Source organism: Numida meleagris, chromosome 1 (genome assembly GCF_002078875.1).
Source record: "Numida meleagris isolate 19003 breed g44 Domestic line chromosome 1, NumMel1.0, whole genome shotgun sequence".
NCBI classification, from domain to species: domain Eukaryota; kingdom Metazoa; phylum Chordata; class Aves; order Galliformes; family Numididae; genus Numida; species Numida meleagris.
The window spans coordinates 190289604-190308061 of record NC_034409.1 but is presented as its reverse complement, the minus strand read 5'-3'; the positions used below and the strand labels follow the sequence as shown (position 1 = coordinate 190308061).

Genomic DNA, 18458 nt, shown 5'->3' with positions numbered 1-18458 from the left:
TGCAACCTGTAAGGAGCTGCTGTGTGCTACAGACTGCGAGCAAGAAGCGATCCATCCCCAGCTCACGGTGGACAGATCACAAAACCATCAGGAGGAGAGCCAGCCTCTCCCCGAGTCACTTCCAAATAGGCTTGAAAACACCTGAGCTTGCCAGATTTTGCTCTCCTTAAACTCTTGCTAAGGTCAGCGAGACCGAGCCCTAAGCCACAGATGTTCAGTTCTGCTCTACTCAGTATTCCATTGCCATGTGGAAAGCTAGGATTTGTAACCCACCACCAGCACGTGCTGTTGTGACAGTGCCTACGCTTCCCAGTGGGTTTGGTATATTATAAACATTATCAGAAAGGGTAAATTATGCTATAAAAGAAATTACCATGTTTTAGTAGAAGAAGGAAAAAAAGTGATTGTTAAAACTAATCAGAAACAAGAAAAACAGAAACAGAAATCAGCGCCTCAGACCTGTTTCCAACCTGAGCGCTTCCAATTTACAGCACTCCAGAACCACAGGAAGTACAGCAGGCCAATCTGAAGCTCAAATATATGTGAAACAAAGCTTTCTTCAGTGCTCTTAGGTCTCTTTTCACCCGCTTCTTCCTCTCTTCTTTCGTGTTTGCAGGCTGGAATTTAATGCTCTTTTTCAGCCAGAAGTTTGGCTTCTGCAGCAAGTCTCCATGCAGGTGAACCGCTTCCTCCCAAAAGCAAAGCAGGGGCAGAAATCACAGACAGATCCTTAAAATCTTTTCCCCTTTTCTCACCTCCCACCTTTTCTATGGAGCGCTCCGAAAGTCAGTAAGAATTTTCCTGGGATTACAAAACCCCTGTTTTCCTAGACATGCGGTCACCCAGTGAGGGACTTGAGATTCTTGCAGGGCGAAACGAAAAACGTAAGGGAAGTTGTAACGCATGAGGAACTACGGTTCAGCAAATGCAAAGCCTGGATGGATGCATTAAAGCTGCAGGGCTGGGCATCTAAGACTCTCCCCATGCTCCACTCTCTGGCAGAAAAGCAGAATCCCAGGTCAGTGGAATAAGGGTCCGGACAAGGAGCTGCTCGGGAAAGGGGCAGCGGATGTGAAAGCAAACTTTGAGAAAAAACCGCACCGAGTGCCTCAGCGTTTGGGTTATTATTTTCTCTTTTCTCCCCTCATTTTTCACACCATTCAAATTCCACCTTAGCCACTGGAGCCCAAAGGAACAAACAAGCAGGCATTGTTCGCTGCCGCAACCCACGGGCGCTGCCGCAGCCGCGGTGACACTCGAGCCGGGCCGGCACAAAGCACTCAGGAACTTTGGCGGGGGGAGATGTCGGAGTGACAGATGAAGTACAAACCTAATTCACATGCTGTGCTTCTGCTGTCCAGGTGTGCTCGGGGATTTGCTTGCTGCCATGCAAGTCACTGACGTTGCTCTCTAAAGGTCCTTCCTCTTTCTTTCGCTTCCTCGCTCTCCCTGAAATAAACTTTCTGCGGCTACCGCACTGAAAAACTTCCAAGGAAATGTGTGGCATGAAACTGAGGACTTGATCATTATCAAAGTCATTTTGGACAGTGTCAATCATCGTAGCATGCAAACAACCTCTTTGAGTCTGAGCAGATGAAACTTTTTCACATTCTTTAAAAGGACCCCAAACACTACCCTTCTCCAGCGCACTATAAAGGACAATTAGGAAAACAAAATTAAATCAGAGCTTTAAGACCACCTCTAAATTCTAAATATAATGTAAATATTACGCTAAGCCAAGGTGGAGACAAATAGTAAAAAAGATGCAAGTGGCCTGGGACACGTTTGAAGTTGCCGGATAAAAGTTAGCACATACAAACTCCCATTTAGAAGCAGAAGTAACTTGAAGAGGTTCTACTTAATGGAAGGCACAGCAAATGCGGGCTCTGGTTTCCAACAAAAGTGACATGCAGTAAAATATTTAGGCAATCTTTTGAGGACTACGTAGCATTTCATAAATTAAAGGGCTTTACTCAGCTTTCCAGATGACAGCAACCGACTCATAGTTCAGTCAGGGGAGAACTGTTTGTGTTTTATCCCAAGATGGATTGGAGCAGCTTCTGGCGTGGACTGACACCGATATAAACTGCCTGAGAGTTTTTATAGGGAAGAAATGGAAGACAAATCAAACAGTTTTAAACAGAAGCAACCGCAGTATGCGGCACAAGCCTGTGTTCCCTGTTTGGATATTCACGGGACTAAGAACCAGGACCTGGTTTTCAGATACGGAATGACGGTGTCTTGGCAAGATTCTCATTTGTTGCTCCCTCCATGGGCAAACAGGATATTCTACATCGAGACAGACGGGGTACGCTGACGTCTAACTCTGGATTTTTGATTTTTAATGTGAATTCCATGCGTGGACACCGTGGTCATCTGTAAACTGAGGAAAGCTCCTGATAATACCAGTTCATTTGCAGAAGGTGATATCAGGCCTAGGCAACGGCTCGCAGAGCGTTAGAAATCAATTGCACCGAAGCACTCAATTGAGTTAAGTGTCTCTGCGCAGCTTTTGGGAAAGAACATAGCGCAGTGGTTGTTAGAGAAACAGGAGAATAAGAGGAGATGAATCCTGCTGAGATGGTATCACAGAATGCCAGGGTGACCTCGGGCTAGTCGCTTGTGACCTCTGTAAAATGGAGATAATCACACTTATCTGATTCAAGGAGGTACCGACAGACCTACTGTTCCGTAATTGCTTGGAGATACGTACAGGAAAGGCAATATAACCACTTCTGCTATTAAAATCAGTCAGATGGGTTAGGTTTCTGGAAATATCTACTGGTGACACAATAGCTTTTACCCATCTGTGTAAAAGTGTCAAGTGCCGCTATTATTTTGACCTCATTGATGAAGAAAGGATGGGTGGTCTGGTAGACTGAAGCACATTTTGGCTGGAAGCTATTACCCTTTGAGACGACCTCTTGTTTCAAGTTTCATTGGTGTATCAGAAAAGTTACAGGCAGCAACAACAAGGATTTCTTTAACTCATTCTATAAAAACCCTTAAGTCTGTCTGCCTTGCCTCCTCTGGCTTGCTGCTCCTCTGCACTAATCCTAATATTTTTCCTAATCAACCGTGCACTAATGGCAAGAAGCAGCATCGCTCCCTTCTGCTTTTCACATGACCTTCCTTTTTTAGGGCACTCATTGTATATGTGAAGCTATACCATCCTCAGTTGTCCCACGCTATTAGAGCAGTGCAGATAAATGGAATGCAATACGAAGAAGGGCAGCAATTAATTAACTTAAGAGAAAGAATGAATTAAAAAAAAAAACAATGCCTGAACGAGCAACTACGTGGCTTGAGGTAGGATGGATGGAAATACCTGCAACAGTTTCATGCAGCCATTCAGTTTTAGGGAGAAAAATTGTTCAGGCCAATTTGGGCAGGAGCTCTGTAAGCTGACCATCATGGAAAAGTGCTGTGTTCCATCAATAGGAATCACAAGCAAAGAGGTAGAAGTCTTGCTGTTGAAATGAGACCCAAATATTTGGCCAGGCAGGGTGAGGCAAAAAAGGGGTCACTGTGCCAGCATTTCTTTTAGTGCTACACTCAACCTGGAGCGATCCATGCCAATACTCATTGCACTGCAGTTTTACAGCAGAAATAGCAATAAGGAACCCAAATACTAGCACCTCTGCCTCAAGTGTTCATTTCCTACAACGTGTTCTTGTTTTGCCAGCTGAGTGGATGCACCAGGTTGAACCACTGTCATTTATATCAGCAATGCACCCCCATCCACCCACGCTTCAACCCTTGTCTTGACTAATGCAGGGATCTTTATGCCACGCTCCTTCTGAAATGCTGTGTCCTATCACGTTGCCACGCTACTGCTGCTAGATTTATGGCTATAACTAAATCATCCGATCATACCACTTCTGTGCTGTGCTTCTTCCATTACCACCTAATGTATCAAAAGCATCGATTTTACACTTGTGAGCTTTCCTACTGAAGCACTCCAAGGCCTTGCAGCACTTTATTATATCCCATGCCCACTCCCATAGCTGTCATGCTAATGAGGCATGTGTCGCTACTTTAACTTTGCTGAAGCAGGTCACAGAGCTCGATTCTCCCTTCACGTGGGAGAACCTGCAGTCCAATTCCTGAGCTGTCATGGCTGGCTGATTTTGAATTGTGCCTATGATGACAGAGGCTCTCATTTTACCGGCCTGGCCACAACGCTCCATCCCCCAAACACTGGGAAGAAATATGGCCACTTAGGGTTTCAGAATGCCTTTCCCTATTTGCAGCATGTTGTACTTATCGAACACCTATTCTCCTGAGCTGTCCAAAATGCTGAAATGATAACCTGCTTAACTCCAATCATTTCAAAAGGCAGATTTTTGTTTCTACAATACAGCTCTCATTTCGACAGAAAGAAAATGAAACACTCTCAGATTCAGAGGCTTAAATCGGTGGGACACCTGGAAATATCTTGCAAACCTACAGAAACTTAACATGGCATCAGAAAGCTCAGATCGCCCAGAAAGAAGCAATATATCTGCACAGAACAGGCCCCAGTTGCCTGCAATTTTCTTCCCAGCCAGGGAAGCTAGGACAGGTAAGAAGGACAAAAAGAGAGTGACAACAGTCAGTTTGCAGAAAGGCATCTCAAACCCTCCTGCTATACGTCGCAGGAGTCAATTTATGAGAAATGCCGGTGTCCTAAGAAGTAACAGATTAGGAACAATTAGGAAGCAATTCAGGAGGATCATTCCTGCCTTCTTATTTTAGCCCAACTCCAATGAGGCCTCTTGCCCTTTGGGATACTCACGTTGATTTGGGCTTCGGTAGTTCAAGTACCACGGAGTCACTCGTCTTTCAGCACATCGTTGTTGCTTCTAGTGAAATGCTGTATATTTTCACGCTTCTTCGACATGTCAACATTAATTGATCTTTTGTAAGCAGAAATGTGACAGAAGAAATGTCTGAACTATATTAGCTTCTGTCGTACAATCTTAGGATTTGAGCCATGTGGCCCTTTTACTACACATTATCTGCTTTAAATGGGATAGGCTTTAATGAGTAGGCTTTCTGTAATAGGCCTAATTATTACACAGAAAGACCAAAAAAAAAAAAAAAAAAATCTGTTAAATCTTCCCTGTTTAAAGCCAGGCCGGATTTTGAGGGCGTATTTCTAAAAGGGGTATCTACACTTTGGGATGTCACTGTCCCTTACCCACAGAGATGTGAGCATGGCCCAAGCCAACAATAAAGCCCTGTTCTGCTGTGGATGTATCAATGGGATGGAGCCAAGGCTCACTGCCTCTATTTTCTGTTATACTCAAGGATCTCAAAATCTCTAAAGGCTGTAAGAATTGAACGATGGTCATTATCCTCCGTTTTATTCATGGAGGAGCCAGGTATCGGCGTTTAGGTCTCTTGGCCAAAGCCACAAACTAGGAACAGTCACCAGCCTTCTGACTCCCATTTCTCGGCATTATTTACTGCAGAATACCCACCTTGTAGTAGTGGATTTTGACCTAACTCCAATCACACATTTAAAACACAAAACAACAGTTCCACCTGTATACGGGGTTTTTGTCTCAATTCATACGGCAGGAACTAAAAACAACAATTAAAAAAAACGTTTCACTCTTCCAATTCTCATAGAATCATGGACTCATAGAATTGTTTGGGTTGGAAGGGACCTTGGAGTTCCAACCCCCTGCTACAGGCAGGTACACCTCCCTCCAGGCCATGTTGCTCACAGCTTCATCCAGCCTGGCCTTGAGTGCTTCCAGGGAGGGGGCATCCACAACCTCTCTGGGCAACCTGTGCCAGTGTCTCACCACCCTCACTGTGCCAGCAAAACAAATTATTATGTTGGATGCATATACTGGGGCTTGTAGTCCTCAAAGGCTTAACCCAATTGACTCTTAAGGAACTGTGACAGTCTTTCATACAAATCCCTCCAAGATCAAAGGCTTCTCCTGTGCTGTAACTGTCTATCACACCAGCTTTACAACCGAGCATGGGCACTAAGGGCTTGGTCCTGCTGTTAGACACACGGTTAAGGATTGCCCTCTCTTGAACAAAATATCCCTACTGCTTTGCACCCAGGTACACATGGGAGGGAACTTCAAAGGATGCCCGTGGTTCATACACACATAGCAAGAAGCTGTACTATCTATCTCCTCATGCCATGTTCCAAACATCATTTTTTCAGAAAACTTCAAACTTTCAAAAACCTGCTGTATCCACAGAAGGCCCTCTTCCCTCTGAGCTGCCGTCTCAAACATTCTAACCTGATCCTTCCCGTTCCACCCAGAGCCTCAGAGTTTCCATCCAGAATACCTACAGCTATCACCGCTTTATTCCAGGAATTTGTTGGGGTCACGTGACAGTTTGAAAGCTGTGGTTGAGATTAATAGCGTGTTACAATAAACAGTGAATAATGCAAAGCACAGAAAGGATGGAGGAAGCGGGGGGAGACATCTTCTGAGGCTGTGCAGTTATTGCATGTTTAGTTTGAAAGAACACACAGGTCAGAGTGAGACTTCTGGCATCTTCTCCCTTACAAATTAATCACCGGTTCACAGTGGCCAGCAAACTTCAGCTTATAAATAAAGTTCAAAGCCCCCAGGTCCTCATTTTAAAATGGAGACATATGGCTTGAAAACAGCTAGTAGAACAAGCCTCCCCAAAGTTGGAGCTCGTTCCCAACTGAGAGATCCATTTCATTGCAATAAGATCAGGCAGCCCCGAGTACTGGCATCACACTTCCTTCCTGAATTTTATACCGCTTTGCACTTCCACACCAGCTTTTATGTGGCAAATGGAAAGAGTTCTGATGAGCATCAGCTGTGGCTTCTCAAAGCGTAGAAGAGACACCACCCTGCTGGGATGGAGGGCACACGCGGCATCATACAGTACCCTCACCCACAGAGATGATACGGACCCAGAAATAAAGAGCTCGGAGCTGTGCACCCAAAAAACTGAAAAGATTTAGAAAAATGATTAGCCCTCTCCCTGAAAACTGGTGCCTGTAAGGATGGAGACACAGGTCCCTTCGTCTCATTCGCGATAGTGTAAGTCATGGTTAAATCCAGTAATACCAATTGATTAATAGGGATGAGGAGATCGTTTGGAAGGATACTGAAGCCAACAGCTTGCTATATCCTCCGTTTAGAATGGAGAAAAGCGAGGTTAAGTTCTTTAGCTGAGAAGCCTGTGGCAGAAACTAGAAGGCTGAATTCCTCATACTTGCTCCAGTCTCTGGACAGCTCTGCCTTCAACGTTTTGTTCTTCTAAAGCTGCCCAGAAGCATTTTTTTTCTACGCAGAATCTGCTCCTTCGGAGGCTTTGTTCCTTGTTAGTCACAAACCTCTTGGTATAACCCAAAGTAGACCAAAACACTGGCAGTCCTGCAGTGAAAAAGCATCTAATGGGCCATAAATTAATGTTTCATTTCCTTTAATAGCGCAATGATTAATTCCTTCTTCAGAGCAAGATTTTGTTGCACATTTGATGGTTACACTATAAAGGAAGAAACAGGTTTTCTTAACATCGGAAAGGATCAAAGCCAGAATGCTGCTATTTTTGTTTGTGCTCTTGTAGATTGACTCTTCAAATAGGTTTTTCTCCCCAATTTTGTAAGAAAAAAAGGTAAAAAAAAAAAAAAAATCCATCTCAGATAAGACCTTGCACAGCTTGTCAAGTTTCAACTCACAGTGAATTTTTACTGCAGATATAAAGCTCTGAAAGTAGGGGTTTCTAATGGAAATGCTGACATAACCTTAACTATACCAATGCTGCTGTAATGCTCAGGTTACCAGGAATATTTCTGCTGCCAATTCAGTTTAACAAGTCTGAATGCATATAATTTGTTCCAGTTGTCTTTCCTCAGAGTGGGGCTCCTTTGTGCACACTTTTCAATGTGGCTTGCATTAAAAGAAAGAAGAAAAAAATCCCTACTCCTATGTAAATTCATATACACACTGATACGGTTTTATCACAGCTAAAAAGCTATAAATCTGCTTTAACTGATTCAGCGTGTTCCCTACTGGCCTGGAAAGGTGACTCATTTCATTGCTGCCCTTCACTGAATGTGACAATCATAACTTTGCTTTGTTCTCTTTGGGATATTTATTCTTTGCAAAAAAAAAATCCTGACTCTGTGTGTATTCAGATTATCTGCTCCTGACCAAACCTCCCTTGGTTTGAGCCAAAAGGATTTGAGCTGGGTCAGGATTTGACCCTCGTTATGCCAGGAATCTAATCTGAATGCCTCCCACCGATAGCCAGCGATACGAATCTGGTCCTATAGCAAATGATTTGCTTCTCACCTTTGGCTCATCCTGAAGCCAAACAGCTGCCAGGTTAAACAAACACCCTCGGGGATGCAGAGTAAATTCAAGGGGCAAGAGCCTAAGGGAGAGCAAGGCAAGCGGGCACTTCAGGAGCTTCCCAGCCTCCGAAAGATCTGCAGCTCGCAGGCTGGAATCTTTCTGAGCTTTCCTCTTGGCAGCAAGAGTGAAACAGGAGGAACAAAAACTCAACAGGACTGCTCCACCGCTCAGTGAATAGGAGCAGGAATAATTCATGACCTGATCCTCCTCACATCTGCCGGTTTACAACTTCTTCCTTGATGTTCCAGGCTCTAAGAGGCAATGGCTGGTGCTTGGGAATTCTCAACCTGAACTCTGTTGTCAGCTTTACCACCGAGAGAAATTTGGAGGAACGATTTGAGCACAATTTATTTAAACGAGTCAGTGAATTATTGGATGGCTTCCGTGAAATTAGTGGGAAAATCATGCAGATGACAGCTGGGAAAAGCAATCCAAAATGACCGGATAGATCCAAAAGAACTTCTCAAGCTTCTAGTCAGCCAGAAATCTTTCCACATTGAGTGGAAAAAGAGGCATCTCCTAAGGCTGATTCACACCCTGGTGGCCTGAAATGCCTCTCACTAAATTGAAAGCTTATGATTCATATGTTTCTTGCTTCGTTTTCTGACTGAAATGAAAAGGGAGACGTTTAGGCGACGGTATCTCAGGTTGAGCTCTGAACATTTATCGTTCCCAAATCATAAATTCAGTGAAAAATTATGAAGAACAGGTTTGCAAGAGTCTTTTTCCCAAGCCCTTTGCTATAACCTTTTTCTACAATCATCGCTCTCCTGAACACTTTCTTTGCTATGAATGTTTTTAAACAATTGCTAAGCTAAACATCTTTCTAAGCTGTTCTTCTCCTTAAGATGTTTTTTTCCCTGAGCTTCTGAGATGTTTGGGGGGAGGTCTGACGTTCGGATAGGGAACACAATAATCCAAAGAAGATTTTTAATTTCTTAAAAGACACTCTGGGAATGATTGGCTCCATCTTCCTGTGCCTCAGTTTCCCTTCTGTAATTGTGAATTATCATTGTAAGTAACATGGACCGCTTAAGGGCCCTGGAAATGTTTGATAAAGGATGCAGAGATTCATTATTATTCTTATTTAGCATGCTTACTCAAGTAGTAAACAGCAAAGCATCACAAAGCGCAGAGGAGACACAGTCAGAGAAAGGACCTTCCATCAACAGACCTTTGTGGGGGAAAATATGATTAGATAAAACAAAAGTGAATTTAATTTGGGATTTTTTATTAATTATTAGATGGGGAAAGTATCAATCACTGCGATTACATTATCAAAGGTTCTTTTGCTCTCCTCAGTCAGATCCCAGCAAATTCTCCACTTCGAAGAAACCTTACATGGTACCATTCTCTCCCTGAAATGCTTTAATATTCTGTGCCTTTGGAGATCCCTGCTGCAGTTTGATTTCCTCTCTTCCATCCCAGTGCTGTAACGGCGTAGCGCTGTGCAGGACTCCTACAGGACAGCTGACAAGCCTGAAGTTGGGTGTGAGGATCAGAGGGGTGCTGCCTGATGCAAAGCAGGCCGACACACAGCTCAGCCTTTCAGCTGCTCAAGTGGGGCTGCAGAATGAGCCTGAAAACCGCAGCGTCCGCGCAGCTGGGTCAGCTTGCACTTATTAACCGTGCAGCACTGAACGCAGCAAGGACACCAAAGAAACAAGCACTGAGCACATACATAGATGGATTAAAACCTTTCAGCTCTTTGGGGGCAGAAAGCGTGCTGTATTTTCGGATTGCTTCTTTTTAACCACTGAAAGAATCCAGCCACAGCAGCAGCAGCCGCAGATGATCTGGTCAGTTGCTCACTGTAAAGTGCCAGGAACCTAGAGTTTATATCAAATTAAACAGAGAGATCACAAACAAGTCTGCAGCAGTCCTCGTCAGCCTTTTTCTGAAGGTTTTATCTTCGTAAATCTAGGCCAAATCACTCAACAAAAAGGAAGAAAGTTCTTTCTTAAGGATAGGAAAGGGAGGAAAATTAGAAATGGCGAATGTCTTCAACAGCTCAAGGCTGATCATTAATGATAAAAAATCCCAAGCAGAAAACAGTACGCGTTATTCAGGCTACAAATCAGAATGTCTAGACAGGGTCAGTACAGTCAGAAATGAGAAGGAAGATCTCAGAGAAACCTCCTGCTTCAGCACTCAGAACAAAGAAAAAGTGGCAAAGACAGCACACAAATCTGCATTAGCTTCCTGACCACAGATTTCGTTGGCCAAGTGGCTTGTTCATGCAGACCCCACTATGTGAAGCAATATGCTGTGTTGCTTTGTAGGTTGGTTGGCTTTTTTTTTGTCTTGTGGGTCCTGATTTTGTCTATTTTCAATTGAAATCAGTGATCCTATGAAAACTGCACTTGTCTCTTAGCACACTGGAATATTTATGTATGTACTCAATGTTGCTTTCCCTCCTCTCCTCCACTAACAACACAACCTGTGCCAGAGGCGAGGGCTGCACTGTCCATGCTTCACACAACACTAAACACACCTCTTGGAATTCAAAGTTCAATAATACAGTGAATCATGCCTTTACCTACCATCTATCGACAGCAGCAGTGTCACTTTGGGTGAGTGGGAGTGTGACCTTCCACTTTTTTGTGATTAAATTACCTTACGGGTAGTAAAGGAGCTTCAATCAGTGGGGAACAAGAAGAGGCAGCACTGGGAATAAGGATGTGTTCAAGGGAGAAGTCAAAGAAATTGGGGTACGCATATTCAGAAGTGGATGGTAAGACTAAATCTGTTGTCTCAGTTCCTTCTCACAGAGACTTCAATATATGTTATCTCCAGCGTCACGTAAATAAAGTAACTTCTAGGTCCAGAGAGTTTTAGATATTCTTAAAATTTGCTGCAGTCATCTCACTTCTGCTAGAATTAAACAAAATCTATGCCCTGGCCTCTGAAATTCCATATGAGAATATTAAAATTTCCAAAACGAGGAGTGATTTTGGGTCTTCTGGGTCCCATCTGCGGACACTGTTCCAAAATGCTGCTATCCATCCTCCCTGTCTGCCTGATAGGAGTAAGTTAGAGAAACACACCAGGCCCCACCAAATGACAAAAGCACGCATCGCACTGAGTGACTGCTCACTGATGAAAGAGCTGGAAGAAGTCACACGCACTTTGGCTCAGACTTACAAGGCAGCATGGTCAGTGCTCCCAGAGGAATTTGGATGTCAGACTTCCACGCATTTCATATATTTTTCAGAGTCTGTTATTTGTCACTCTGCACACCAGCTCCCCATGGGGACAACAGCCTTTTCCCTGCCTCACAGGCACTGCGCCCACTGATGTCCCCAGATGCTGCAGGGAGCGGACAGCGGCGGCCAGGCCAATGAGCTCTTCCTAAACACCATTCCCCAAAGATACTGGATGGTTTTTTTAATTAGTTTTCATGGTCTTTACTGGTTCAAATGGAAGAGAGTGGCTCTCTCCCAGTCAATCAGCAACTTTCATGTCTCTTTCCTTGGCTGGAGCTCCACCTTTCCCAGCACCCTCCTGGAAGCTCACTGCTGGTGCTTCTCCTCCCAGTGCTGCTGGACACTGCACAGACTGATGTTCCAAGCCTACAGAGTAATTTTACTTCTTAAAACAATCAGGTTAAGGATCAAATGCCTTCTCTTATCAGTCAGATACACAAGTACCAGCGCATCTTAGATGTCTTTTCCAACCTTAATGATTCTACAGCATACATACAAAGGACTGATGAAAAACCTGAAGAAGTGATTAGTAATGTGGAAGGACCACCGTGATGCCATAGGGCAGCCTACTTTTCAAATAGTGCTGAAATCCCTAAACTGGGCTTTTAATTTGTTGCTTTCTGAAGGGAAATATACTGAAACGGAGACATTCACATCCTAGTTCATTTGCGTAATTTCAGGTAAAACAAACCAAAAAAATGACTCTGGAGTTGATACAAATAAAAGCAGATCAAAGTCTGAAAAGTCTTCTTTTCCTTAAAGTTAAGTACCTGCTGATAGTGTAAACATAATAAGAATTAGGGATTTTTCATGTTCAAAGTGGCTTTGACTTTTTCCTTATAAGTAAATAAAGGCTTGTAATTCATCTAATAGAAAATTAAAAGCCCTAAAAGGCGCCTGCATATTTATATACTTGTTAGATCGTTCCAGCCTTTATTTGAAAGTTTACTTGGACATTTTCCTGGAAATATAGAAATTATATTATAGACATTATTACCTTTCTGGAATGAAAGGCACTTAGATAGAATAGCCTACTGTATCTTCAAAAAGTAGCATGCTTCTTAAGTTCCATGTGCATTATATTTGCGATTTACATGGGGATTTGTAACAGCAGTGCTGCTCCCTGGGTGTTACTTTGGATGGACTTCTCTGAGGCTGAGTTTACACAGCTGTGGAAGGAAAACCTACCCACAATCAATTAAAAAGTGCAACACAAATCCTTCGGACAGCATTCTCAGGCTGTCCTGCTGCTGAGACAGCTACTATTCTCCTGGAATGAGTGCTCTAACTGCATTAAACTTAGTCCTAAGCAAAATAAGCTTCTACTAATTTTCACCATTTAAGAAACATAAAGACCTGCCTTTGTCATTTAAACTTTAAGCTGACTAAGCCTCATAGAAACAGAACCTTATGGGACTAAAGCAATTAAATCTATTTACAAAGGTCAGAAGAGTATCTGGGCTTTAGACATGATGGGCTTGTACGGTCTGTGGTTCTTATTCATGCAGACTCTCAGATTATGGGTTGACAGGTGGCATAGGAAGTTATCTTTGCTTTTCTCCTGATAGCAGAGTGATGCTGAGGTGGTACAATGAGGTCACCAGTGTGCTGGTATTACCTGCACTTCTGATTGCTGAACAAGTAGGATAACCACACAAATGAGACTCCAGACACCCTGTCTTTGTGAGGGACGTATTTATTGCCAACCTGCTGAATCCTACACACAAAGAAGGCTTCGGGGAATGCTGAATGTCTACAAGCCAATGCAAAAAGCACTGAGAAGAAAGGAAGGAGGATAAATAAGCAGGCAGCTGAAAAGCCTCAAGTCTAACTAACTCACCAGCACATCAATAATACAATAACGTCGTCAACCCACCATGGACTCTGAACAATGCTTTTTCTGTTGTTCTGCTAATTAGTAAAAGGAGAGATTAAGGTCTTTAATCTCACTTGCTTTCTTTTTCTCCCCTCCTTTTACCTGGAGGCTGTGTGTGTATGTGTACATATATATTCCCTAAATGAACAAAGAGAAAGCACATCCATCACAATGTCGAAAGCATGAGGTGGGGTATGAGTTTGGCTTTATTTCCAACAAGAGTGTCATCTACATGATTTCAGATTTAAATGTGCTGCGACTGCCAGGAGTCAGATGTGTGTGTGTGTGTTGCAGGGTGGGAGGGGAGGGGGAAAGCTGAACAGAGGATATGAATTTTAAGCAGTTTCCTGAATGAACGACACTGTATTTCCCCCTGCTCTCCTTAGGATGACAATTCAGAGGAGATAACCTTCTCCTTTGAAAAGCCCTGAAGGGAAAGTTTGTTTTTACCATGACAAATGCAACAAAAGAAAAGAAGAGGGGAGCTGGGAAAAGGGTGGTGGTGAGGGGGGACAAATTAAATGTCAAACTTTCTCTCCTTACTTAGAGATAACAGCGTAGTAGGAAAACTTCCTAGAAGCTTAACATAAACGGAGTTAAGCTGTTGCCAGCTGCAGTAAACCTCTCCCTCACCTTTCCTTCTCTCTTTCAAGATATCTTTGAATGCCCTCTCCTTCATCATAAATCAGACCTGCGAGCAATTATCACTCAAGCCGGATGGCAGCGGCCTGAGTGGCCACTGCTCTTCCACCATCGTAATCTGTACTTTGTCAGGTTACACTCCCCTTGATGAAATCTCACATCTCCTTGCCAATGAGCATTACCTCTCTCTTTATGACTCATTGTCTTGCAGCAGAGAGCTGTGAATCTCATTCTTCTTCAGATTGGGTTGAGCGGGTCCAACATTGGCTGAGCTCCTATGTGGGGAATCTCAGGGCATCCCGGCGTATGGGGTCTGATCTCCCATTTGGGGAATCTCAGGGCATAACTGGGCATGGAGCCTTGCCTCAGACACTCACCAACAGGCATCTCTCAGCCCCTCACGGGGCAATGTGGCCGCACAAACCCATGTTTGAGGGTGAGCGTGATGCGTGTGTGCCGGTCACAGCCCCGGCTGCGGCTTTTCGGCACAGTTTCTGCACTTTGGCTCTTCCAGCCCTAGGTGACAGGTCGAGGGGGCCCTCCCAGAGAAAGGGGTGCTCTGGGGGAGTGTTTTAGCCCACAAAGTGAATAATAAGGAAAACGAAAGGGAGGGACCCCCAGCTTTTAACTCACTTGTAAGCTGCACTTAAACTTTCAAGTTTCTGAGCTCTGCTCAGGTACCACGGTGAGCTCATCCCTCGCCTCAGCCACACAGCAGCACCCACCTTTCCAAAAGAGCATTTCGCACGCGGTACGGAGTGATTTATAAATACTTTCACCCCTTTACTCCCCTCTATTCTACACTTTCCCCACAAAACCCAACACCAAACCCCGACCGGCCGGCAAACCCCCGCGCACGGCTGTCAGACGAGCAAATAAAGGACGGAGAAAGAAGTCACTCACCGTTGGCGGCGACACAGAGGTTTCCAGAGCCGCTTTGAACTAAGAATGAGTTAGGGACAAACTCTTCCTCAGAGTCAGAGTCCGCGGGCGGCTGGGCCGCGCCGTTGCCCAGCAACCGCCCCGCGCCATCATTGGCCGGCGGCGAAGGGGGGGGGGAGGGGGACTGCTCGGGGGGAGTGGAGGAGGCGGACGAACAGCGCAGGGGAGGACCTGCGGGCCACAAACACACACGGACGGACACACAGAGAGAGAGAGAGAGAGAGAAAAAAAAAAAGAAAGAAAATAAACAACGCAGTGACAAAACGCAGACAGACAAAATAAAGTCGGGCTAGGGCGTTGGGAAAGGGGTGCCCGCGGTGCTTTGCCCGCTGTGGAGCACTGCGCATGGCTGCCCGCAGGCGGCTTCAATGAGGGGCATCCTCAGGACCCAGCCACCCCCTAAAACTAAAATCCGTACTTTTGTAGGGTTTTGGCACCTGGTGCAACCCTTGGTGCAAGGCACACTTCGTGCCACAGCGCGGGCGCTGCCAGTGAGGCAGTGAGCCGATACCGGGCTGCAATGTGCTGAAGGAAAAGTTTTGTGTGACATTTTATGAGGTAATTTTTTTCGCATTTCGCATCAAGACACTCTCATCCCTTTCAGGATGAGATTTAACCGTGTCCTTGTCAAGTTTTTGAGGCAAAAAAAATGCCTTGGAAGGCTCAGGGAGGAGCTGGTGTAGCTGTGTGCTGTTGAAGCACACCAACGAAGTCAAACAGGCAAACTCAGCACAGGTCCACTTCAGTAAATAAATCACCACAAATGCAGCTTTCACAAGAAATTAGCTCCTCGCATAACATTTTGTATGAAGCTGCATTTGATGAAGGAAGAGTTCCTGGTGACATCAAGGAAGTGGGATCAGGTACATGGAGATGAAATAGACCCAATTTGAAAAACACACCATCAGCAGTTAGTGGTATCAGGGCCTTATTCCAAACAGATTTTGGATTTCTCAGATCAGGTAGGAATTTGGAAACACTGAACTGGTGAAATCAGGGGAATGCAGAGGTCAGATATGCGCAGTACCTCAGTAAAAAACATGGGGTAATGAACACAGACGTATAATAGGTTAAAATACAGGACAATGCATTTAAACATGAATATATCCCCTTGACACATTTTGATATGAAAGCCATTATGCTTAATTCCCCACATCTTCCCAAATGCTGAAATGTTTTCATGCAAAATTCATCAAAATGAAAGAGTAACAGCACAAGAAAACGAGTAAACATAAAAACATTCTGTTTCTTAAAAAAAAAAAAAAGAAAAACATATTTTGAACATAACATAGCAGACAACATAACTGTACAGTATTTCTTACTAAGCACAACATGAACACTATAGGAAAGCACACAAACCAAAAACAATGAAGTGGGTTTAACATTTAAATCCCCCCAAACTGGTTCTATTTGAAGTTTCTTTGCCTTCATTTTTTCTCATGATAAGACCTTGGATGTTGCCTCCCTGGCATATGCAGGTCTTATAAGTTGCAAATTATAATCAGAGCAGAAATTGTGGTTTTGGAGCAAAGCCTGAGGCGAGGGAAGACCATAGGACTGTGCCTGTGCTCAGAGACAAGTGACTTCCCAGAGAGGAAACCAGACCTGGTAGAGAGCCTATGTTTTCTTGCATGTGTGCCAGTCTGTGCAGCTTGCAGACTGCATGTGGGAAATTGTGAGCCCTGTGTATTTTGTTTTGTGGAGTTATCTGTTATCCTCCTCTAGGAGTGTTGCCTTTTAGGAATCTGTAGCCTACTTCACACTCCCTGACCCTTTTCACAGTACCAAGGCTGCAGCCTTTCCATTATGTTAACTGTAGGTAGGAGATGGAGAGAGTAAACAAAACAAAACAAAACAAAAGGGGTGAGGGCTATGTGCAATGCTCCATGGTACTGTGGGAAGCCCTGAAGGATGTTCAGCAGGTAGAAGCAGAGGAAAGTCCAACAAGTAGGCTCAGAGTGACAGCTCAAGCATCAGCCATGCCACAGACATCCTGTGTTTAGCCCCACTCACAGAATTCTAGAATCCTAGAATCAAAGAATCACTGAATGGATTGAATTGGAAGGGACCTTAAAACCTGTTTAGTTCCAACCCCCTGCCATGGGCTGGTTGCCCCCCACCAGCTCAGGCTGCCCAGGGTCCCATCCAGCCTGGCCTTGGGCACCTCCAGGGATGGGACACACATGGCTCTCTGGGCAGCCTGTGTCAGGGCCTCACCACTTGATGAGCAAAGAATTTCCTCCTAATACCTAGTCTGAATCTCTCCTCTTTTAGTTTAAAACCATTCCCGCTTCTCCTATCACTATTAGACTATGTAAAAAGTCAGTCTCCCTCCTGTTTATAAGCTCTCCACAGATACTGGAAGGCCACAATGAGGTCTCCCTGGAGCCTTCTCTTCTCCAGGCTGAACAAGCCCAGCTGCCTCAGCCTTTCTATGTAGGAGAGGTATACCAGCCCTCTGATTGTCACCCAGCCTGTGCTGTTTATCTGTGAAACAGGTTGACAGTGCACCCTTACACTACAGTGGGAATTACAGAAGGAAATTTCTGAAAAATCATCAGGCACTAATAGGAGGAAGACTACAGAAACACAGATAATGAGAGACTTCTGTCACAGTCCCATGAAAAAGGCAAGTGCCGCTTGCAGTTGTGGATTCAAGCATATGCAGAGACTATTTCTTTTGTGTCCTTCTTTGAGCAAGGACAAGATACAGGTCAGATCATACTGTCCTTCATCCCACACACCTCTGCCCTTTAGCAGATGAGCACAGCTTTGCAGTGTCACAGGCCATAATATGCAAATGGCTCTGGAGATTCAGCTCTTCTCTGCTGTGCTCTTGAAGGATCCAAGTCTACTCTGCGTCATCCTCTTGTTGCAGTGCACTTTTGATGAGCCCTGACGTGTAATGATGTTTAAATCATGTCTTTAATTTGCTATGCATTTGTTAAAAACAGGATTATGTGTATTTCTCATACTCCATAGTCAGAGCCTGCATTCTAGTCTGATGATAAGTAAAATGAAAAGAAATTGTTAATCTGAGTCTTCCTATAGTCCCATGCAGTTCTTTGTAACTTGAGGACACATTTTTCCAGCCATTCCAAGAGACAAACTAGAATAAAAAAATTATGTCAAGCCAATTATATCAAGCCTCTGCCTCATTTATCTAAAGCCTGGTGAAAATGCATAACATAAGTTCATGATAGGACTAACCTTGACAAAAAAAAAAATGTAGTAAATGAAAAGGAGAGTCCTAATGCTGTCCCCGTGTTTTTGTTAGACATCATACTTGGTGTATCTGTACATGAACTCTGTAGACCAGACATAAAGACCAGCAGCAGAATGAGCTGAATTTGGAACTGTAACCCTTAAAGCAAAATGTTTGTGCCTTTTCCATGTAACATCAGAACCTGTCTTCCATTTCCACACGGTTGCAAGTTG

General features: G+C 44.2%; 1 protein-coding gene across 5 annotated transcripts in view; it reads right to left on the bottom strand.

Annotated features, from left to right (window-relative positions):
• The window catches only part of TENM4 (teneurin transmembrane protein 4), a 593977-nt gene that overhangs the window by 239219 nt on the left and 336300 nt on the right, over positions 1-18458 (bottom strand). For 2 of the 5 annotated variants that reach the window (XM_021382921.1, XM_021382910.1), the window contains exon 1: positions 14982-15128. The exons of the other annotated variants lie outside the window; for them this stretch is intronic. The gene's annotated coding sequence lies outside the window, so the exon portion shown is untranslated. Of the gene's footprint in view, positions 1-14981; positions 15129-18458 lie in introns of those variants that run through there. 5 annotated transcript variants of the gene reach the window in all.